The 24,818-nt window shown below is 34.9% G+C and overlaps 1 protein-coding gene and 1 non-coding gene across 10 annotated transcripts in view; both read left to right on the top strand.

Annotated features, from left to right (window-relative positions):
* Nucleotides 1-24,818, top strand: part of CNTN5 (contactin 5) — a 603,593-nt gene that overhangs the window by 283,071 nt on the left and 295,704 nt on the right.
* Nucleotides 23,284-23,390, top strand: LOC112531614. The gene has a single exon (XR_003073511.1). It is a non-coding gene; the product is annotated as a U6 spliceosomal RNA (small nuclear RNA).

Raw genomic sequence — 24,818 nt, 5'->3', positions numbered from 1 at the left:
AACAAACAAACAAAAAGATTTTATGGCATCGGTTATGCTTTAGAAATACAGAAAATATTCTGAGTGTACAGAAATATCAAAAGTTAGCCAGTATTAATTCTCCAATAACAATTACTCCTTTCACGTAAAATTAGTGACCTAGAACCAACTTTCTTTACATTTATAGTAACTGCAGCATCTGATGCACTCTCAGATGTGAATGATCCAAATCGTTTACTACAAGTTCTCACATAATTTATATACCTTCACAAGTTTTCTTCTTCTAGCTTTCCCATCCACCCCTACAACTTTCCCATCCACCTTTAAATGTCAACAAAGCATTCTACAAACACTCTTCAATCATTCATGCAGGCGCTTATCCAGTCAGCCGTGAGCTGTTCTTTCTTCTTCTGGAGGTGTCCTTGGTTCTCATGCTGTTTATCTTGCTCCACAGCTGCTGCTCTGAACAGTTTTTCTTGTGTTCCCACAAGTAACTATACTTTTTCATGTTTTTTTATTTTTAATCTTTATAATTTATTTGTAGATCTTTGAAGCTTTGTGGGAAGACATCAGGTACTGATATCTGAAAGATAATTTCACTTCTGTAATATGAGGGCTGCTCCAAAAGTAATGCCTCCTATTTTACTATGTTGGCCCACAGTGTATGGCAGTAGATGCTGAACCTTCCCACCAATGTCCTGTTCCATTCTGTTACCATGTTACAGATGGCAGCAAAGGGGCAGTCTGACAAAATGCTGTCTGACATGGAAGTGCTTATGAAACAAAGGTGTGTCACTGAATTCCTCCAGAATTTAGCATGGTGCACAATCAGTGGAAATAATAATAGCATTTTTGTTGCAACTTGAATTGCACATCTTAGTACAGCTGCTTAAAATTTTAAGCAGCTGTACTCACTTCAATAATGATAAGTGAGGAAAAAAGATTAAAATCAAAATTAAAAACTTTAAGTGGGGGGGTTGAACAACAATTCAGCCTTTCAAAAACTATATTCTAATTTTCATCTAAAAAAGTATGATTAAGAACATTTATAATTCTTAGCAATACTTTAGAAAGGAAATCATTGAGTTCTAAAGCCTATTTCTACTTTATTAAAGTGTATTTTGTAGTAAATTATGGAGTGCAATAATGAGCTTTTCTTAATTACCCTCATTTTGACATTGCACATGTCATTGAAAAAATTCATTATGAAGTACTAATTAATCTTCCAAGTAGAGAGAAAGCATATGGCTTTCTACAAAGGCTTCTCATTTCCAACATGAATCTTGCTGGAACTTTCTTATGAAATATTAAATAACTTTTTCTTTTCTATCTTTTACTTACACACATCTATCAGTTTTCCTTCTACCTCAGATAGCTAGGGAAAGCTCCATCTTATTTCATTCAGCAGTGGAAGCAGTGCTACAGAGTATTCTAATAAGCTCTAAATTCCTACAGTATTTGGAGAGATCAAATAGAGATGTTATTCATCTGTGTAAAATATGTAAAGATGTAAGTAATTTATAACACTAGCTCAAGTGAGGTAAGTCTTACTAAGACAGAATTAATCACAGTGTTTGTGCTATTTTCTTGATGTTTAAGAAATGAGAAATTGTAAAATAAAAAAAAGCTAGTTCTAGTCTCAGCATGCTATTAATGAAGATTTTTTGGTGTGAAATAGAAGTAAAGGATTAAAAATAGATGTGTCCTATTTTTAAATACACAAAGAATTTTAATGTATCTGCAGAGAAATTCATTAGAACTGCTTTCCAGTGCTCTGATTACAACATTTTCGTAACTCATTTTGAAGGATGTTTGTCTAGCATTTGGCTTAATTTATCTAAGAGTAACCAACAAAGCATTACTGCTGAAAGTAGCAACAAATGAGTTTATTTCTGTTTGGGAGCCTTGAAAATTGTCTTTTCTGTGACTGTGAAAGCATTAAGGCAACATATTTCTGCTCAGGTTACTACAATGCTGTGGAAGGATCATCATGCACTATAAGGGTGTGTATTCTGGGACCAGGTTGGGTTGGCAATGCTGGTAGAAGGTTGAAGATTATTTTAAAAGCTCTTACAGTTGTACCTAGAGAATGTGTTTTATTCTTTGTAGAATTCTGTATTTGGTTGGTTGATTGGTTTTTAGTGTGGCAGTTGTTTTGCTCTTTTTAGGTGAGACATGACCACAGCTGGCAGTGATACAAGTAACTTGTTCTCCTCCATCCTATATTTAAATTGCAAGTGGCTATAAAGCTAACTTAGCCTTTATTATGAATTCCAAGGATCACACACTCAGAGATATTAATACTCAAGGCCATACACTAGCTATGATAAACAAGCCCCTATGTTCTTAATGTAATAATACAGCAAGATTGAAAGTCAAATTTAAATTAGCAACATATTATTATGCCAGTAGGCAAGGATTTCTGTTAATTAGTTCACAATTAGTCCCTCTTATTTCTAATCTCAGAGTATTAGATATTGATGGAATTAATAGATTAGAAGCTGAATCTTAATGGTGTCAAACAGGCCAAAATGCAAATAGGGATGATTTTAATGGGTTTTATTGATTTATGTGCATGTGCTGTTTAATCAGTTTTGTACTTGACTTACATAATTGTTTGGTTTATATGTTAGTTCATAAAGAAAATGCAAGCTCTAGTGATCACTTCATTGTATTGTGAAATAATTGTTTTGTTCAGAAATATTTTTCCATCACACAACTTTTAGAACTGCAAGTAGAGCAGTTATGATTTTGTACTACTTAGAGATGATGGCATAACTATTTTCAAGATGTCTTCATAAGCATTTTAGGAAACATTCAAACTTAAGTAAATATTAGATCAAATAATCAGCAATGAACTTCTATGACACACTAATGCATTTCAATCTGTATGTCCTGCAACTGCAAAATACATTAGTAATATTAACTCTTCTATCTCTGTAATTATAAAGGATCTCCAGAAGGTGATGATGTCCTCCAATATGATACAGAAATGAGAGTATCCTTGTAACCAGCATGTACATACAACTACTCTTTCATTGTTTTGTTGTAACATGACTTTCAGGCACCTCCAATGCTTCTTAATAACAAAGGGAAAAAAAAAAAAAAAAAAGGGAAAAGAAAGTCAAACAACTAGTAAATGGATATTGGTCCTTTAATGGAGTTTACATCATACCTTGGATGAGCTGAATAGCCTCTTGAAAATTGCTCTCTCTTCTTTTTGTGGGTGACATATTGAGTCAAGTCTTACAACCCCAGGTACACAGGCATGCCAGGTACACAATGTTCTTCTCTGGCAAGATTAAATCAAATCCACCTATCATACAAATGCATTAGTGCAGATTTCTCTAAGATCATTCATCCTTCTGATAGATTTGTACCCAATCATTTATCAAATCTAATTTCTGTTGCCTTCTCCTGAGCTTTTAAAAACTTTGACCAAATTCCTTTCCCCGCCCCACCCTCTCACTTTTGAGATTCAGCAAGTAAACCTAATAGCAGTGCATTCACAACAGCGAGAGGATTTTTCTCTGTTAATTTTGTTAGATCCTACATTCCAAGTAGTTAAAATGAAATTTACAACACCCTACTGTCTTAGCTGTAGACTACCTTGCAATGAATTTGCTTTAATGAAATTAAAACTGTAGAGTATGACTGGAGAGTAAAAGTCCATTGGTACTTTCCTGAATTCTTAATAGATTCAAAAACAAAATCAAAATAGATCATAAAATTGTAGATTTTTTAAAATACTAAGGAAAGATTTAGAATACTACATTCTCAATAAATCACCCAAATTGAAAATTCTAATTATCTCATCCATGGATATACAGAGGTTTAATTTCAGAAAGTTGTATTACAAGTACCTTTTAAAAACTCTGCTTGTTTTATTGTATATCAAACAAAATCAAATCTATCTTTGAAACAGAAGACATATTTGGAAGTGATCCTGAGTTCTATAGTATTTAAGTTTTTTAATTTTCAAACTAAGCTGAAGAACAGTTTAGATTTTTTGTTTGTTTGTTTGTTTTTGTTATCTAATATTTAAAAGCATTACTTCATCTATTAAAAAAAATACAAATGTAGCTATGATAAAATATCTTTTCAGAGAATTATAGAATATCCTGAGTTGGAAAGGACCCATAAGGATCACTGAATCCAAATCCTAGCTCCACACAGAACCACTTAAAAATCAGATCGTGTCTGAGCACATGCTTCTTGAATGCCAGCAAGTTCAGTGCATGACAACTGTCTTGGGCAGCCTGTGCCATTACCATCTCACTCTGGTGCAGAACCTTTCCCTAACCCACACCTGTCCTTCCCCTGATGCTGCTCCTTGTTTTTCCCTTGGATCCTGTCACTGTCATCAGAGAGCAGAAATCAGTGCTTGCTCCTCCACACCCCTTCATAAGTAAGCCATAGGCCTTCTCTCAGCCTCCTCTTCTCTGGGCTGAGCAAACCTAGGTGCCTCAGCTGCTCCTCCTAAGTCTTCCATTCTGAACCCTTCACCATCTTTGCAGTCCTCTTTTGGACACTCTCTAATAATTTTATACTCTTTTTTTTACTGTGGTGTTCAAAACTGTACACAGTGCTTGAGGTGAGGCCTCATCAGTGCAGCGTAGAATGGGACCATCACTTCTCTCAACCAGCTGGCAGTGCTGTGCCCAGGATATGACTGGCCTTCCTGACTGCTGGGACATACTGCTGACTCATCTTCAACTTGCTGTCAACCAAGACACCTAGATCCCTTTCAGCAGGGATCTCAAGCATCTCGTCCCCCAATCCATATATATATATAAGCAGGATTGTGCCTTCCCAGGTGCAGAATCAGGCACTGCTCTCATTACACACCATACAATTGGTGACTGCCCAGCCCTCTAGTTTGCCTAGATCTCTCTGCAAGGTCCCTCCATTCTCAATGGAGTCAACTGGTCCTCCCAGTGTAGTATTGTAAGCAAACTTGCTCAAAACAGCTTTTAGCCCTACATCCATAGGATCATGGAAAGGCTTAGGTTGGAGGAGCCCTTAAACATCATCTCATTCCAACGCTCCTGACATTGAAGTCATTTATGAAAATGTAAATGCTTCATAAAACTCATACATATATTTGCTTTGCTTATAATCCTTTTAAATAAAGGTTTTGGAAATTAGCAGGGATTTTTTTTTATACCTAATCTGTATCTGTTTAAGAAACTTTAAATTGTTTGTCCTCTTTATATATTAAAAAAACAAAAACAAAAAAACTTCATAGAGATTGTTAGCATCCATGTTTAGAGCCTAATTGGTGCCTATCCTATGCAATTGATTATTTCTTCAAGCTGTGTCACTACTCTACAAGGTAACCATAATTAGATTTCATGTATAAGATTGGGATTGTTTAGTCTGGAGAAGAGGAGGCTCAGGGGAGACTTCATTGCACTCCACAACTTCCTGAAGGGAAGTTGTGATCAGGAGGAGTTTGGTCTCTTCTCCCAGGCAACAAACAGGACCTGAGGAAATGGCCACAAGTTGTGCCATAGGAGCATTGGAGCAGATGAAGTCAGTAAAGGGCTACAAAAAGTCAGTGTAGATACCAGCAGGTTTACCAAGAAACAGCAATTATATGTAAAAGTTGTTTTCCATAACAGAAGGATGTATGCAATAGGTCTATTTTCTTATAGTTTACTTTTCTTTGTGCCTCATGACTTTTTCTGTAGAAACTAATTTATGTTCTGGGCCTTTCTCTGCTCTCAGAGAATTTAGCAGATGGTGAACATTAAGTTCAGTAGTAAACAGGCATTGCTTCTGTCAGGTAAAGTGAGAAAACATTTTTTTTTCAGTTTGTTGATTTTAACCAATGTGATACGTAAGTTGTAACATTTTTTTTTTACCATTTCTCTCTCCTCACTCCTCTCTCCCATCATCTTTTTTCCATACTTTTTCTTACTATCATCTCATTATTCACCACAACATGCTTCCTTACAGTGCTGTATTAGCCATTACTCTAGTCTACTTATTTGATTTGTTGACTTCAATGCTTGTAAAACACTTTCTTCTGAGATTGAATTAGAATACTTAAAATCTTAGTAACTTTATTAACAGGCTATGAGCTTCTGGGTACTGAGCTTGAGAAAACAAAACAAACAAATAAAAAAATCCAACACACACACAAAAAAAGAAGAAACACATTAAAAAAAAAAAAAGCTTGTACGCATTTAGAATTACTGTTTTGTGCAGTGCATTAGCTGAAGTTTGCAACAGTTCGTTATTGTGAAACAAGAAATTCATTAGAGATTTGTTGGCATTAAATACAACAGCAGAAGTATCATCAGCAGCATGTTCCTTATATTCTCAGTGAAACCCAGAGGAACTCTGGCTGCTTTCTTTCCTCATTTACATTTATTTTCTACTTGTTCATCAGAGTTCAGAAAGAAAGAAAAAAAGATCAATTTACAGGGGTTTCTACATTGTTCTTGGACTTTACCTGAAGAGACTGTAAAGATGCATATTGATGCTTTGGGCTTTGTTTTTTACCAAAGAGAACAGGAAGGGAAATAAGTTCTATATCCATAGGATAAAAATATAAAATGCTGAATGCAAATGTTTTCTATTTATGCATTTTCTTCTACATCCAATTTTATAAGATGAAAAAAAATAAGAATGTGCATTTTCATCTCCTTCATCTTTTTCATCAATTATTTTAGATATCTTGTGTGTGTGTGTGTTTGCATCTTTTTGATTTAGTCTAGTTTTGTGGGATATGGCTTTTCTAAGGTTCACATGTTAAATATGTTTCAAATTGTCCTGGTTTAATCTTCTTCTCAGTAAGTTGTAAGGTGCTGTGTGGGTTTAGGATGAGAACAATGTTGATAATGCACCAATGTGTTAGTGGCTGCAGAGCAGTACTTGCATGTAGTCAGGGAATTCTAGCTTCTCACACTGCCCTGCCAACAAGGAGCTGGGGTTTCACAAGCAGCTGTGAAGGAACAGGCTACCACTGCAGAGGAACTCAGTAAGCATCAGTTGGCTTTGTTGTTGTTGTTGTTGTTTTTTATTATTTTTATTATTATTCTTTTTATTTATTTATTTTTTCTCTCTTACTAAACTGTCTTTATCTCAATTTTTTGCACTTTTACTCTTTTTGATTCTCTCTCCCATCCCACTGTGGAGTAGTGAGTGAACAGCTGTGTGGTGTTGAGCTGCCTATGGATTAAACCACTACACAAATACATGGGCATAAGAATCGTCTCCCTTTCAATGGACTCATCGCTTCAGCAACATAAATGGTGTCACAAAGTTATCATAAGCAGTTTAGATTTATTTGGCTGCTCTATTGTGACAATGTTTTATATCTTTTGTAATAACATGATTACACATCAAAAAGAGATGAATGTATCAATATTTAGACACTGTTATACAGTGCCATAACATCTTGACATAGTAATCTCTTGCTGTAGAAGACATAAAAATGGCTTGCCTTTAGAGAAATACATTATTCCAAGCTATAAGTACAGTTTGTATTTTGAATTCAGCCATTGTCTATTTCTTGGTATTTCCCAATTGTCTTTAAAAAAAAAGAAAGAAAAAAAAAAAAGTTTAAAAGCTTTCTCCGACAGTGCTTACATGAAAAGAAGCATATATTCTGGACTATATTGAGATGATGGACTAGAATACTCTCAATAGACTATAAAAGTTCTGCTAAAATGAATGCACTCGATAGTGTAAATCATTTTTTCTGAGGGACCTAGATAAATAAATAATAAGTTTGCTTTGAGTGCTGTAAAGTGTTCTTTTTATATATATATATAGTAAACTAAAAAGTACATAAAGCACTGTAATAGCCTTTATATCAGAACTGTAGTGATTCAAAGCAAATATTCAAAAGATTCCCATATTTTAACACAATAGCAGAAGTTTGTGATTTTTTTGTTGTTGTTTTGTTTTGTTTTTTCATACAGACCCTGGCATTTTTTATGTTTATTGCTGCCAGAATTTCCAGGATAAGAGAAGACATAATTGTTTACATCTCAGTGTAGACCCACTTGACACAAGCACAGGGTACACAGAAGCTTGTGGTACAAATGCTGGTCAATTGTAACTGACAACAAACAAAAAAAGTCTTTGTCAGTTCCTTGCATAATTTCTTATAAAAATACAGGACAAAATTCATGCCTCTCCTAACCACGCTTACTCTTCCATTTTTCATCATCTCCAAAACACAGTTTTTGCAGAAACACGTTTTCCTCACTGGAGGATTGTGATGGATTGTTTTTAAAACACATACCTGTATACACAGTGCTGTGTGGAAAACCTGGAAAACCTCAAGCACAAAGAAGAGCTGTTTTTAATGCATCTTCCATATGTGCTGTATATTTTTCTATGATTTCATTATTTGAACACAGACACTGTTAGACCAGTCAGCAATGCTAAATGTTCCAAATTGTTATAATTATTTTGCCATAAGAATTTTTTTTTAATATTACAGCTTATGTTTTTTTCTGGTTGGTTGATTTCTGAAATTTTTAAAAAAGCTTGCCAGTGAAAATGTAGAGATATAAGAAAACAACAGAATCAGAGAACTATTTAAATTGAAAGGGATCTTCTACTCAGAACAGGAGTAATTAGATCAAGTGGACAGACTGTAGAAGCTCAAACTTTTCTGCTTGTGTAGATCTAGAGAGATGCCATACTTTGGAGAAAAAAATGTATGCCTTAGCATAGTTCTCTCAGGTAGCTGATTAAAATTATTGCCATCATTTTACCCATAGCAAAATGGCAGCACAGATGTGGTTCCCTTGAGGCAAAAGGCTTTGAGCAACCTGGTCTAGAGGGAGGTATCCCTGCCTACAGCAAGAGGGTTGGAACTAAGTGATCTTACAGATCCCTTCGAACTCAATACGTTCTATGATTCCATGACTCTAAGTTGCTTAGTCAGGGCCATATCCATTCAAGCCTGGAATACTTCTAAAAAAGGGAAATACGTAGCCTCTCCGGGAAACACCCTTGTGGTATTTTTTTATCTTTGTATTTAATACAAATTTTCTTATGTTTTAACTCATGTCTATTGGCTTTCTTCCCATCACTGTGTGCATCTCAGAATAGTCTGATTTTGTCTTCTCTGATCAGCTAGTTGTGGATAGCAATAACATTTCCCTTTCAGCTTTTCCTCTAAAGGCTCCTGGCTGTTTCGCCTGGAGACTTCTCATAGGAGAGATACTCTGAGTTCTTAATCATCTCTGTGGCACTTGCTGGACTTGCTCCAGTATTTCTGCATCTCTCTTGTACTGGGGAGCCTGACACTCTGAGCACTCCAGCTGTGCCTCACCCAGGCTGAGCAGAAGGGAAGGATCACTGCCCTTGGCCTGCTGACAATGACTTGCTTGATGCAGACCAGAAGGTTGCTGGTCTTCCTTGCCTCAGGAGTACACTCAGGCCCAGGTTAAACTGGTCATCCACCAGAATTAATTGCAGAGGGAATTCCCTGTTTTTCTCTGCAAAGTTCCTTTCCATCTGGTCCAACCCATCCTATTTTGGTCCTTGTGATTATTTCCAAGTACACTGTATGACATAAAAAAAATTTAGAAGCTTCTTTGTGTTCAAGACAGATGTGAAAACACAGGTAGATATCATGTTTCTTGCACAATTAGATGCAATTTCATTTGTGACCTGTAAATGATGTTGTTTAGTAAGCACTGCATAAAGATTTCATTATATAGTCTTACAATGAGAGAAGAGTTTTAGGTGGTCAGAGGGCTATTCTTGTACTTGCTTATAAATCCTTTTCTCTCTGAAAGTCATCTAAGGTGACTGTCCTAAAGTATTTGAAATTAGACTTAACTTTTCAGGTCACTCTAAAGGTTTTGAACCTACACAGGTATAAAAATAATCTCCTCGTTTACTTTCTTCATGTATTGTGCATAGCAGATCATATTATTGCTTTCTCATGATCATCACTTTTCCATTGCCTCAAATTATTTTCCTGTTCTGATGCTTTGGTAACCATTTCAAAATACTCCTGTTAAATGTTTCTGCCAAGTCTCTCAATTCAGATTTGCAAAAGGGGCATTGTTACATTATTCACTTCTCTGACGTACCACCTTGTTATTCACTTACAATAGTAATGTTTGTTCATCAAAGTTCACACCGAATTTGTGATACGATTAGCCAACAGATGTAAGGGGTGTTCATCTACGTTTTGATTTTGTATGCCTCTTAAGTAGGATCCTTTCAGACCTAGGTTTTGCATAGGACCAAGGATACTGTAACTGCTGTAACTCTAAAGAATTATGATAGCATACAAATATACTTATTTCTACTTCCTTAATAAACCAAGGTCTATTGAAAATAATAGCTTTTCACAATTTGTGACCAATATACATGCATGTCTTAGTCAAGGAGTCTCTAGCTTTAAATTAGTCTATTGTTAAATTAGTACTTGTTCACAGAACAAGATTGCCATGCATTTCATTATAAAGTGGACTTTTAGTACCTGCATAAAACCAAAATATTAGTAGCGCTGCCAAACTAGCAGATATAAGGCAGATATATGTGTGTGAGCACTTTTCAACCCTTCTGCATCCTGTGTTGGCATAAATATGTTGTGCTTTCTCAAGATATAAGGTTTGTATATTGTCTGTTGATTAACAGCTTTATTCATAACTTACATTAAGCTGGTTTTAGGTACACAGAATTCTAACATGAGTGCAATGATTAAGGAAAAAAAAAAGAAAAATGGGTAAAAATCATTGGTTAGAAAGGATACAGTAATGAGATTATTTCAAGGTTCCATTTTGACATAAGATAACCTAGTGGAACTGGTTATATTGTTATATTTACTTGCATTTTAGAATACCTCAATATTATTTTACATTTTCAAAACAGTACAATTGACGTAATGAAAATCTGTTTTGTTCTTTCCTAATGTATGCTACTTTGTCTTTTTCTGACATGGTTTTCACTGATTTTGTGTATGCAGTTCCAGTTAATCCCTATTCTAGGTTGAGCTTGATAGGCAGCTAAGTACTATACAGCTGCTTGCTCTTTCCAGCCTCAATGCAACAGAGAAAGAAGAGAGGAAGAGTAAAAAAAAAAAAAAAAAAAAAGAAAAGAAAAGAAAAGAAAAAGAAGAAAAAATGTGGGTGAAGATAAAAAGTGCTTAATAAGTAAATGACAAGTGAAAGCAGAGAGAAAGAAAGCAAAATAAAATAAGTGATGAAAAGGCAATCACTCATTACCTCCCACGGTAGACAAGTGCCTAGCCAATTCCCAAGCAAAAAATATCTCACCTCTGTAACTACCCTCCCACCCCCCTCTATTTTTGTTGCTGAATACATTACATGGACTGGAATATTTCTTTGGTTAGTTCAAGTAATCTGCCTGATTGTATCCTTTTCTAGCCTTTTGTGCGCCCTGCAGTCTATACACTGGGGAAGGCAGAGTACAATCAGAGACAGCCTTTACACTGTGCAAACACTGTTCAACTATGCTGAAACATTAGGGTGTTATCAGTGTTGTTTTGCTTTTAAATCAAAAAACAAAAAAAACAAACAAACAAACAAACAAAAAGGCAGCACCATATGAGCTGCTATGAAGAAAATTAACTCTATTCCATCTAAACTCACTGCAATCTCCATCCTTCATTCCTTCATTCTGTACCATCAACATTGTATTCAGTGGCATATCCACACTACACTTTGTACCTATGCTATCTTATGCATACTGGTTAACCACCACTCAACTTCCTGTCCTTTGATATATATACACATATTTCTCCCTTCCCCTATGTGTCACTTCTGTCAAACGTCTGTAACATATCTGTAAGATGTCCATGACTTGAGTTTCGTCTATTATGACAGTTGCTTAGGATAAGGAAAGGCATGTGCTGTTGAATTACTGGATGTCAAAGCAATTTCAGGTTTGGCCACTGTTGTGCTTGCCTGGCTCCTAGATTTATTGAGGTGATTCCTGCTCTAATGATTCCTTAAATGTACAACACGAATTAGGGATTATTTTCCCCCTTGAGATACGCACTGGATTTTCTCATCCTCCCTCATTACCCTAGGTCCTGAAGTGAAAGCAACTCCTCAAGCAGATTTGCATTTCCTGAGAAAGGAACAACTCATGCTGCCTTTCCCAATTCCATACAAACACTATGCAAACCTTATCCCCTTATGCAGGACACAGAGGTTTGTTTTGTCCTGGTTTCATCTGGGACAGAGTTATTTTTCCTCATAGTGTCTGGCATGATGCTATATTTTGGCTTTAGGAGAAAAACGATGTTGGTACAACACTGATGTTTTAGTTGTTGCTCAGCAGTGCTGTACAGAGCAAATGATGTTTCAGCTTCTCATACAGTCCTGCCAGACATGTTGTAGAGTCCCTTTAATTTGAGATACTCAAAAGCTTCAGGTAACTCTTCTGTAGTTTGGACCACATAACCTCCAGAAGTCCCTCTAACCTCAAAATCTGTATTTCTGTAATCTGATCCCTGTTACTTGCCAGTCAAGTGGCTTATGCTAAATTTGCATCCCAGCGCTTGCATGTCCCCGTGCCCATTGCTTTCAGTATAGCTTTCAACAGTCCATTATATGGTTTAAGCTTACAGGAGGCTTGTTGCATTATAAGGAATTTGGTACAGCAAATCAATCCCAGGTTCCTTGGCCCAGATACTTAAAGGGATATTTTGGAAATGAGTCCCACTCTCTAATGCAGTTATTTTTGGGATGCTATTTCATCCCAGAACCTACTTTTCAAGACCTAAGATGATAGTTTGGTAATGATGTATACTGGGAATGTTTCCAGCTATATTATTGTTACTTCCGTCATGGTCAATATATGACGCTTACCTTGGCAGTGTGATATAATTAACCTGCTAGACCCCAATACTAATGTAGTACCTGCTGTCCAGACTGGGAGGAGTAATTAGCAGAGCTCATGGAATACAGTATTTGTGAGTTCACTGTTGAGTAGGAGGTATTATTTGAATAAGTTTAAGAGAAGCACAGGTCTTGGATCATTAAAAACAAAGGCGGTTTTGGTGAAAATATTCATACTGGAAATCCTCATTTAGGATTATAAATTGCTCTTGTTTAGGAGGTTACTGTTGTTTAATGAAATAACAATATTTCTGTATGAGTCTGCTGTCTTTAAAATTTAACCAAATGAAGAGAAAATGTCAAGCATTAGTTGGAAAGTTAGTTGCAAAATTGTTAATTATGATGCCTAGTATTATATTTTATTGACTTCACTGGTCATTTTAAGAGGTTATTACCATGTACAAGTTCTGTTAATGTACATCCTTTTTTTAGGTTATTACACTTTTTTTTTTTTTTTTTTTTTTTTTTACTTTTTTTTCATTATTTCAATTTATGACTTGGACCACTGACATAGAAAAGTCCTCATGATAAAGTGAATAAATTAGATCATGATGTAAAGTTCCCTTCCTTTGGGGCTTGCTTAATATTTAATGTTTGATGCTACTGTGTTGGACTTGGCACTTTAGTCGTTTCCTGTGTTACTGTTCATTTCCTTATCTACAGGAGTACCCTTGAGGTCTTGTAATTTGCAGACAGTAGGGACTTTCTATCAAGGTTTTGACTGGCCTCTTAATTATTTACCATGTCAAAGATTTTCTAATGTTTTTATTGCCCCCTCGTGGGCCATTTGCTAAAAGCAATTTGCTATTTAGGAGATAAATTAGCTTTATTTTGACTTATCTGAGTACACAGCAAAAGAATTGTAAATAGGCTTTTTCAGGTCATCAGAGATCCTATTAAATTCTGCTGCCCTCATTTTTCATATTCTTAAAACAACTATTTTTGGCTTTGCTAATAACAGCAAACATCTTGACATTTTAATGCTACAGTTGACTTTTTCAAAAGACTATAGATAAAGATGAGTTGCACTAAACTATTATTATTTGATAGGGTTTTAGCATTTATAAAGATGTATGTCTCTGTGAAGGCTAGGTCACAACTGGACAAAAATAACTGTTGGGTTGCACTTGACTAATGGATGAGTTTATGCATTTAGACTGGTTTATCAAATTGGACTTATATCACAGATGATAATGTCTTTTGTTTAGTCTAAATGCACATACCTGGGAAAAAACCAGCTGTGAAAATTCTTCACCCTCATATTGTCTGTAGGTGTCCAATCCAGTTCCTTGAAATGGAACAGTGAGTTGTCATTGCAGTTTTATAACTGAGTATCACTTTCAAAATTTCCCTTTCTTTCTTTCCCCTAAATAATGTAGTGTAAATTCTTTCACTCTTGGCAATATGAAGATTTTTATATGAGAGAACAAGTTAGGCTGCTTTGGATTACTAGTTGTACCCTCTAGATTGTTGTATTCTCGTCTCTGACTTGAAAAAGCAATTGTATTTACTATATTTCTAACGTAAACGTGTCAAGTGGGTATAGTCAGGTGTGTTGAATCTTCATGATCTGACTTGGAGAACATAGCAAGTTTGGTCCTAGAAGGTCTGCATGAATAATTGTGTTTGGCACAAGCAGAAATATTCCGTATGCATATTTATAAATAGTGTTTCTGTTGTTTTCTGTTCTCTTCAAAATTAACCACTTGAATATCAACTGGAGACTTGAATATAAGGCTGGTTTATTCCATAGTTAGTTTTCTAGATAGCTTCCTCCAAGAAATAAATGGGGTTGGTAGATTATTACTTATTCAGTCATATTTTTCCAGTGTACCTGTGTTTCAATGTAGCTGTTTTTGTTATATATACATATGCATCTATATATACATACACAAATTGACTCTTTCTTGGATGAAGAGTATTCTATAAAACATTTCTCATAAATTACCTGTATGCAAGTAGCTCTTTCTGTTATATAAAGGGATTAATTTCATACCTTACTTCTCTTTGCAGATTCTGGATTTGCTTTCATCCTGTCTAGATAAAAGTATAAATTTGCATTTATACAGAGCATTTCATGATGGAGGGTGCTAACTATGCTTAAAAACTCAGCATGCATGTAATAAAAGTAATGAGAATTAATTTAATTCACTGCTTTTTTTTTTTTTTTTTTTTTCTCCATATAGAAAGTATCCTAATGGTATTAGAAAGTATTTCTACTACTCCTCAACATTTATGAAATTGTTATGGAAAGTGTAAAATTCTACTTACTAGCCTAGATTTAACTCAATTAACAAGCTGGTTTACTACTGCTGGCTTAAATGTTTCAAAATCAGTTTTCTTACAAAAACTTTAAACAAGTATGAATGCTGGCTATTCAGATTTCTCTTGTTCTTCAGACAGTAATTTGTGTACACATAAATTGATAATGGCCTCCTGCCATATGAAAGTGTAAAGTCCTGTAGCTCACACATGAAGACCAGCACAATCAACAGCAACAGTATAGCATTGTGTAATACTATCTCAAACTCCTTTGAAGAATTTAGGCAGAAAATAAAAACACAGGTCATTTTGTATTGTTTGCTTCAGGAAATAGATTATAATTTTATGGAAAGTGCTGGAAATTTTCTTCTTAGTCTCAGTCCTGACTGTGATATAGACAGAGAGAGGGATCAAATTTAATCAAATCTATTGGTAAAATAGATTTATACCTGCAATAAAAATACTCAAAAGCAAGTTTCTACATTTGTTTCCGTCTCCTTAAGAAATAAAAACTATCCTTAATTTCATCTTTTCTATGGATGGCATACAAGTCAGCAAAAATATCTCTCTGCAACTGTCATAATCACTCCAGAAACATGATTTTCTCATATATTTATGTAATCAGTATTTTAATTCTCATCTATGTCTTCATTACTGTGGCTTGTCACTTAAAAATGCCAGGAGTCATACAATACAGAAACCTTAGGACTATGTGGTTTTCCCTGTTGTCCTCAGTGTTTTTGGTGTTTTTTTTGTTTGTTTTGTTTTTGTTTTTTACATTAATACAACTGCTATAATTGTTTTATTGTAATTGTTTTATTATACTTGTTTTCTCTCTGAATTTGTCTTCCCTTTCTGTTCAGCTGTACAATTCTCATTTCTATTGCGCTCATTTCTAAATGTCAAGTTATTATTTGAAAGCTATCATTTTGGAAAACATTGGCAGATGATGAAAATATATAGAAAGAGAGGGAAAAAAAAAAAAAAAAAAGGCAAATGATCAAAGAGAAATGGGAAGCATTAAATGCAGCTACCACGCCTGAACTGTGAGATGTAACATGAGAGAGAGGAATAAAGAGGAACAGGATGTTGCAGATGGGCCTTACAGGTGTGGTACATTACTAAAAGGAACTGCTGAGAAGAGACTGGCTACCACAGCCATGGGGATAACACAGATAAATGCTTTCTAGATTGTTTCTGTGATTCTGGGGCCCTGGCTGCTCTCAGTCCTGACAGTTTCTGGGAAGGATTTGCATATAAGGCACTTTGAACCTCCCAAATTTTATCTCAGGTTCTGAAGCTAAGAAAAAAAGAAAGATCCCAGACTTTGTGAGCATAAAGTTTGGGCAAGCAAGTACAGAATAAGACACTAAGAAACAGATAAAAGTTGTTTTTCCTCACTTGGGATTTTGAATTGTTAGCAATGATTATTCCCAATGCAGATGTTGTTTAGAGGTTGTTTATAATTAGAGAGAGATTTTTCCACTGCTTTGTCCAGTCCAATTTGCTCATTTTGATGGAAGAATCAATAGTGCTAGCCAAAATAATTAGTAAATCAGTAGTAACTAATGTAGTATAATGTCCATGTCTTCCTTGTTAAAACTGGCATTTAGGAATGGCCTTGGCAGAGTGGCAGCCCATATGTGGATGCTGGTGATTTTGCAGACTGACAGCTTTTAAAATTTTGACCACTGTTCCATTTCATATGTATTCAGTGTAGTTGTGAAAACAGATAAGGAGGGAGAAAAGCTTTATAAATGAAAATATCCCTAATAAGGATAAGTATCTCACTGTTAACTGAGGGAATATGTGCATAACTTCTGTGAATTCCAGTTTTGCTGTATTTCTCAAGCTGTTACTGAGGAACTGAATGTTTCAGTTAGCTACAGTCACTTATACTAAAGAATTAGAAGCACAAAAGCAACTGATGAAAATATCTCTAATGAAAAGTTGAAGTCTTGTTCAGCTTGCTTTATTTTAATGAAAGAGCATTTGTTTTACAATATTATATGAATAAGGAGAAGTATCCTTAAGAAAGAATGAAGAATTTAAATTAAAAATAACTTTTCTCATTCTATTTTTTCTATTTTTAGAGGATGAATAGATGTCATGGAGATACTGAAACAGGGAGGTATTTGTCTGTGTTGGGAACATCAGACATGGAGAATGCAAACACAAATACAGATATTCCATTAATCATCCCACAGTAAAATAGAAGGAGAGGCATACCTATGAAGATCTTGCTATATTATTCTTTACTTGTGATATATATGAGCATTTCTGGACTCAGTATGCCTCAGCATTTATTAATTCACATTGTGACCACTGCTTTGTTCCAAAGCTACCTAATTGGTAAATATGAATTTCATTTTCTATTGGCCAATTTAATATGAATTAATGGCTTAGGTCCAGCTTTTAGTATGTTTCCAAAAGTATTAAAGTTTTAATTTTTGTTATAAGGCTATATTAAAAAACAGGTAATTATGAGTCATTAACTGGTTTTACTTGAAGAGTTCTCCTGGTGGTATGAGAGAGCAGATAGAAAAGAAAGAGAAAACAAGAAATACAAATATATACTTATAACTTTTGGTCTGTTTTCTATTAAAGAAGAGACCAGTACAATTAAAATTTGGTATGAGACGACATATTTACGTAATGCATCATGCTATGTAAGCTAATGCTAAGAGTCACTGTGGAGGCTATAGTTCCATAGCACTTATTTAAAAAAATCCTGGAAATAGCAGCCTACCTTGGGACTGGTCTACAAAAGTCTTGAAAATCAAAAGAAAAAGTCTGATGGGTAACCTCCTTCTTATCTGTATCTGTAGTAATTATGTGGGATTCAAATGCCATACAAAAGCCTCCTAGCATGTTACATATTAGCTAAATTTCATCCTAGAATCAATAATAGGTACATGATGTGATCCTGCTGAGGAACAGATTTTGCAAATGAAATACATGGTAGAGTAGAATTTTTGCATACTTCAAAATGCATATTGAAGTAATGGAGAGCACTTAATGCCATCTAGTCAAATGGTAGTGTCAGTCCATCATAGGTTTTTAAGTTTGGAGCTAATACATTCATTTTTTACCCCCAGTTGCCATGAATGCTATAATCATTGAGGATATATACATCAAATCTTCACTTTTCACAACAGTATATATTCTCTAAGTTAGAAGGAATGAATGAAGGAAGTAGAGAAAATTCTCAGTTCCTTCTATTTATCAACACTGTTTAGACTTGCAAATATTCTGAAGAAAAAATAATGTCTAGATTTGTGGCTAGGCTGGCATACATGTAAAAGTTAGGAAGGAAAATAAGTCATCCAAGGTGTCAGTCAGAAACTGTTTAAGCTGTAATGATAAGGAAGATGAAAGAATCTGTTTAAATTTTAATTAAAGCTAAGGGGACAGAAGGCAAAATTCACATTAGTACTCTGAATAATCTTGAACATTCATTGTTTTCTGATTGTCTGAGTCAGCAGCCGGTCTGAATCAGCCACTCTTAGAAAATTATGATATATTGGTTTCATCACTTTCCTAATTCTGTTTGGAATATAGCCATCATTAAGTAAATTGTAGAACAAAAACATCTGAAGTACTTCATGGGGGAAAAAAAAAAAAGAGTAGATCCAGCAACAATTTAAATTTCACATTTGTGTGTCAATGAGGAATATAAAGTTGCACTCGACTACTCAAATTTGATTTTATTTTGTTGATATTTGAAACAAGTCCTACAAGTACCACACATTCTTGAACCTGTCTTTGAGTAGAAAGCATCCTTTACCATAGCAATCTATAGCTACCCTGAAAACTTTATGTTGAGATTTCCCTTGAAATCCAAGATGACAAAATTAGCTAAAATATCATAAACAAAGAATTAATAATATTAGACATTTATGTTATATAGAAGTCATCTGATGTGGTAAAGAGTTAAAAACAGTAGAAGAAAAAGATTGCAGAGAAAGTCCAAGTGGCTATCATATTTAATTTATTCTTATTGAGTATGTTTTACAATATTGATTTTTGATCTGAGCAATGCACTGCCTGGAACTGGAATTTTTGGTAGCTAAAATCATTTGCTTGCTTTGTTTATTCCAGTGTTAGCAGCACATATTTTTATGCAATTAAAACTTGGAACTGTTTTTTAAAACAGAAAAAGAAATGTGAAGATATCAGGGTCTATTGCATAATAGTTCATAGGTACTCAGCTTCAAAAAATGATCTTTGAAATGCCAGATCAGTCTTTGCTAATATTTCTGAATAGTTATATACTCTTTATGCATACAGTTTTTACTGGATGCTCCCCATGTGCTTAAGTTTCTACCAGTAGACATGCTACTCAACAATCCATAATGTTAAATAGAGCAACTGTAATTCATTAACATCAAAGCCATATCACAATTTCTCAAAGAGATGTTCACTTGCCTGTGAAGCCTGAGCAGGAAGATTTCAGGACTTGCTTACCAGATAAAAACAATGACAGCCAGACATAAAGTAGGAACATTGAAGTTATGGTAATTAAAGCTGTTACCAGGTAGAGTAGAATTGAACTTTTCCCTGGTTTCCCCCTTCCCCAGAGTGATCAACAGGGACTGAACAAGAAAAGTTTGTTTGTTTTATCTTCTTTGGGATAATTGAATATTCTGTGGAAGCTGGAGCAGCTTTAGCAGCTGAGAGATCCTGCAAGTATGACACACAGTTTAAGTCAGCCCTCTCAGAGTTGGTAGATAGGCCTTCTTTTGCCTTCAGGTTACAAAACTGAGTTCAATCTTTCCTAATGAGCAAATGAGGGGAGTCTATTTCTTGCTTGTGGTCTCATTTCACCAAGGAGAACTTATTCAATCACTGTTCTGCAGAAGACAGTTAGTGGCTCCATCCCCTACCAGAAACAGGTGCTTGTACCCAGATGCACCAGCAAGTCTTTTACATTGAGAATAAGGGTTCATTCCACTGTTTGGAATGTCTTTTTTTTTTTAATCCTAAAGGGTTTTGTTGTCTGTCATTTAGCTTTGATTGCTCTTTGGATTTTCCTTTAGACAAGTGTCTCTCCACCGTTCATAAAGTATTCAGGACATTGGCTTAAAAGCTAGTTTTCTTGCAGTTTGTATACAAATATCTGGAAAATTTTTACTGTTACTTAATTTAAATAAATGACTACAACTATATTTTATTATTCTTCTGTGCTTGACAACACAAAATCTTCCAAAGAGATTAAATCTTCTCTCTTAGCAGCCAGGGTTACTGGGAGATATAATGACAGTTTCAATTCATAAAACATTGCAAGGTTTTGTGAAGAAAAACATAGATCAGAGTGAAAATTAAACTTAAAAGGCATAAGACAGGGAAATGAAAAACAGTAATTGAAACTGTTAAAGCACTAATATTATCCATAGGAGACAAATTTAGTATGTTTGACTTCAAGATTCACAAAATTTGGCAAACAATTTATTCAGTAGTATTTATTCTGGAGTATCTCCATCTCATATTCCATTGTAGTCTGTTTTAGCTAGAAAAAAAACTTTTACCAGGAGATGCTGTGGGATATAAACTGGAAGATACTTATCTTATTGAATAGCAGTTGTGATTCTTCCCTAAAGATTACATACTTTTGTTCAAATTTTTTTCTGTGAATAGAAAGAATTGTAGAACTGTAGAGAGGGCAGAACTTGTTACATAACCTTCACAAATCAATGGCTGTGTCTGTCTTTATTTCATCTTACAGAAATATAGCTATATATGTATGACCTTCCCAAGAATATGTTTTTCAACATATTTTTCAGCATATTGCCCTGCAACATTACAGTTTGTTTTCAATCAGGGGCTGCAATGAAAGCCTAACCAACTAAAGTCAAAATCTGTATGGAACTAATGTAGAGTCTGTTATAGCTACAGACTTTTGATTATATTAAGAATTTTTAGGAATAAATGTTTCATATCAGTTAAAACAGTGAAGGCAATCCTGCCAGAGGTGCTGCGCAGTAGGGTCTTTGCAGCAGTACTTAGACTGGAGTTTTCCCTCAAGAACAGAACGAATGATTACATGCAATTGGAAAACTCTGAAGTATCTGCTTTAATTCTCAACATTGTCTATACTGATAATGAAAGTAAATATTGATAATATTTACTAGTTTAGACAGGAAACATTATTCAGCAACGTGTTCAAAGACTGTGCCTAAACTGCAAAATATTAGTCATTGTCCATAAGTGATTCAAATATCACCTGCTGCTGACATTTAACATCAAGTTAAGAGAAACAAAGAGAAAAACAGTGGAACTTGGTCATATTTTATACTTACTATCTTATTGCTTTGGAATATAATTTTGTATAAATGTGCTGAAAAACATATGTTTTGGGAAAGAAACAAAAAATGATAAAAATGAATCTAGGAAAGACAGAAATAACTTATCTTACAGTGCTAAAAGATGAACTAAAAGATGAACTGGAATAGTCAAGAATTGATGACAATCTTGAAGCAAATGGGGAAAGAAGTTATACTGTGCTGCTTCCCATTTAGGTTATCCTCATAAAGAACTGTTTAGTTCAGCCTGGGCATGCTTATCAAAATGCTGCTCTTCAGAATGCCAGTAACATATCATCTCTCAGCACAAAATCTACAAACAACTACACTGCCAATTTTTGACTGAAACATTTACAAACACAAGTGAGCACGTTATAACTTAAGTTGTTTCTCTGTGGATCCTTTTTCAGATGGAATTTAATACTTTGTGTGTAGAAAACAAGGAAAAGACATTTATAGACAAGACAGATGAGCACATTTCAGATTGCTTCCCTCTCATTTTCTCTCACTAAGATGAGATGCATGAATGAATATTTAGTAGAAAAGGGAAGCAAAATGTTAGGAACACACTTCTTTGCATATATCCACAATATTTTTCTTGTTAACAGCCTCCTTGTTCTGTGCAGTGGATTGAGACCTATCTTCCAGGGTTACATAACTAAAACAGCTAGATTCAATACAGACTATTTTGCTCCAAAAAAATATAAATCTTTTATAGAAATTAGAGTGAATAGTTCCTTAATTTTGTTATGTCTTAAAAAAAAATTACCAGCAATGTTTGACAAGCTTTTTGCTAGCATCAGGTGGAAGATTTTTCAGTCCTTCAGTATTCAGAGAAACCTGTTACTGGAAAGAAATAAAGAGGTTTTATATGAGCTGTAGATAAGACTTACCACAAGGTTTCTTTCTTGTGATGTAAGACTAAGAAGACTGCTGAAACGAAGTACAACACATTATATTTTATTTTCCACCAACTGATTAAAATATTGTTTTCAACCATAGTACAAATTACTATTAAAATTTGAAATGCATTTCTTTTTGAGTGAGAGCAGGCTGGAATACATAGAGAACATCTGATTCACAAGACAAAGCTAATTTCCTCATCCTATCTAACATGGTACCAGGATTGTGAATACGCATAGAGTCATGACTGTACATGTTCTCTATTTATGCTGTTTCACTTGAGGGGACACCTCTGAATGTTCTATATGTGATTGCAGGTAGATATTTAAATGAAGCATAGAGAGGAATGACTCATAGACCCCTTGAAGGATCTGGAGGCCCTGTTTGAAGTGGTTTATAAATGTCAGTAGGAAAGTGAGCTCTCTTCCCTACAAAGCAAAGAAAATTCTCTATTAGAACTGCAGAAATGCTTTGTGCCTGTGACTTAAGTTTGGCTTACTTAGGGGTTAGCACACTAGCATCATTTAGGTAGTATTGCACTCATCCTTCTCTTTATGAACTTTTGAGTGTTGACGATTTAATAAAAAATTCAAGATGTGCCTCTTCAGCATGATTTTCTCTGAAAGAGTCAGAGAAACTTCTTGCTACTGGGGTTTATTTTACTAGGGTACTTCTTTGTATGTACACAACAGAATCCCGTAAAGTAGTATGACCAGAAGTATAGTCTGTATCTCACAGCCAGGCTCATTACGATGAGCAAATTTTTGATGAGCAGTTGGCTAGTTCGTAAGAAATAGGGAGACCAAAATGCAGGTTGTTACTGAAAGTATACTACAGGTTACCTTTCATAGAGGCTACTGTTTGGTTACAAAAACAACACTAATAGCACTAGAAATGGATCCTCTAGGCATAGATAACGTTAATATTTGTTTTCCTAGGCCTAACTGTGTTGGTACTATTTCCAAATAGAAACTTCCTATACCATTGTTCTCACTTCAGCAATACATACACTAAAATTGGAATGATATGGAGAAAATTAGCACAGCCCCTACACAAGGATGACACACAAATTCATGAAGTGTTCCATATTTTTTTCAAACTCAAAGAGGGAAGATTTAGGTTAGATATAAAGAAGAGATATTTTACAGTAACAGTGGTGTTGCACTGGAACAGGTTGCCTAGTGATGTGGTTGATGCACCCACCATGGAGACTTTTAAGGGGAGGCTGGATCATGCCCTGGACAACCTGATCTAGCTGTGGATGACCCGATTCATTGCAGGAGAGTTGAACTAGATGGCCTTCAGAGGTCCCTTCAAACTCTAAGGATTCTATGATTCTACAGGATGAAATTCCATGAGCTTGCTGAGTGACAACTGCCTCAGAAAAGAAGAATTAAATACAGACAGCCTTTTCATATTGACTTGTTAACTGTAAACTTTAAATTAGGTCACAACACAATTATCTTTTTAATCACCTGGCAGAGGGACTGCGAACAAAAGGTGAGAGGATTATTCATTGTAATGAAGAAAGTAAGTAGTAAATCAAATTGATGAACATCAAATATGAATATTTATTGATCTAAGATACATAAACAAGCATCTTACATTATGATTATGATCACAGTTGTGAATTAGTTGACATAACAAATTTGATGAAGTCACATGACTGGAACATTAACACAAATAGTATTCATTTAACAGGATTTTTTTTTTTTGCAAGCAATTACTGTAATTCCCCAGAGCACAGATCATAATGACAGATTCAGAAAGAAACAGCAGAATGGAAATCTGCAGCTATAGAATGTGGGGCAACAGGCAGAAACTGATACACAGGAAATTCCTTACAAACACGAAGAACTTCCTTGCTGTCAGAGCTATGGAGTACTAGAACAGACTGCCAGAGAGACTGTGGAGTCTCCTCTGGAGATATTCAAGACCCACCTGGAACCTTCCTGTGCAACCTATTGTAGGAAACCTTCTTTAGCAGAGGACTGGACTTATGATCTCTGGAGGTCCCTTCTAACACCTGCAAATCTGTGATTCTTTGAAATGACATCGAGTTATTGAAAAAAAAAAGAAAAACAACAAAGCAAAGGTAAATCTAATTTTGTCAATAAGCTGATGGCTTTCTGTAACTAGATGGATTTGTCCGTAAAAAAAAGAAACAGTATGGCAATGTAGAGGTAAAGTTCACAAAATTTAATGAAAGATAGACATCAGGAAAATAAAAACATGAGAACTGTATGTGAATCTTCATGCATCCACTTAAAAAAGTGGGCTTTAAGATACATGTTCAGAAGTGTGCTAATACCTTTGTTGATGCCACACAGAGTTCAGCTTCTGAAATTCTACTAAATGGGGCTGATGTCTGTTTGGTTTTTTTTTTTTTCAAAATAATGAACAAAGTTGACATTAGCTATTCAAAGAAAAAGTACATTTTCAAATGGACAGCTGTGAGGTCATGGTAGGCATAAAGCCTTCAGCCAAGAAAACCTACAGCCAATTATTTTATTTAAATTAC

This window comes from Gallus gallus, chromosome 1 (genome assembly GCF_016699485.2).
Source record: "Gallus gallus isolate bGalGal1 chromosome 1, bGalGal1.mat.broiler.GRCg7b, whole genome shotgun sequence".
NCBI lineage: Eukaryota > Metazoa > Chordata > Aves > Galliformes > Phasianidae > Gallus > Gallus gallus.
Note: the sequence above shows the minus strand (reverse complement) of the source record. Positions and strands in the feature narration are given on the sequence as shown.